The following is a 550-nucleotide window of genomic DNA, read 5'->3' on the forward strand; positions in this document are numbered from 1 at the left end:
GAGTTTAGTAGCGGTTGTCCACTCGAGGCAGACGGAGTCGGGGCTGCGCACGGAGAAGAGCGAGGATTTCGGAGAGAACTTCCTCGAAGAGATAAGCTGGCGCCATGGCCGCAGGTCACTATGGGAAAAATGGAAAAAGTAACGGAGACGTATGACACGTACAAGTGTTTAGATTGCGACGTAGTGTTATCTGGATACCGGCGAGGCGACCCGGGTCTGAGACAGCACGTCCTGAAAGGTGACGGCAAGTGCCAGTACGTTCGAGATGTGTACAAGGGCCGCGACAAGGAACTTTGCCTCGTGCTGGGGGAGGTGCGATTCCAGAACGGGCTTCTGGCGTTTCCCGAGTATGTGTTGTACACCAAGGACAGGTACATTTCGATCAACGGAACGAAATACTGCGTGGTGTGCGCGACCTCTGTCTTCGAGGGCCACTACGATGCGTGCGCGGTGATGATCTCTCGCCTCAAGACGTACCTGCAGCGCTGGAGGCTAAACGTGCCCGTGGACAGCGCTATATTGTTCAACCACGTCAGATACGCCGCCTACG

The sequence above is a fragment of the Monopterus albus genome, unplaced genomic scaffold (assembly GCF_001952655.1).
Source record: "Monopterus albus unplaced genomic scaffold, M_albus_1.0 scaffold484.1, whole genome shotgun sequence".
Taxonomy (NCBI): domain Eukaryota; kingdom Metazoa; phylum Chordata; class Actinopteri; order Synbranchiformes; family Synbranchidae; genus Monopterus; species Monopterus albus.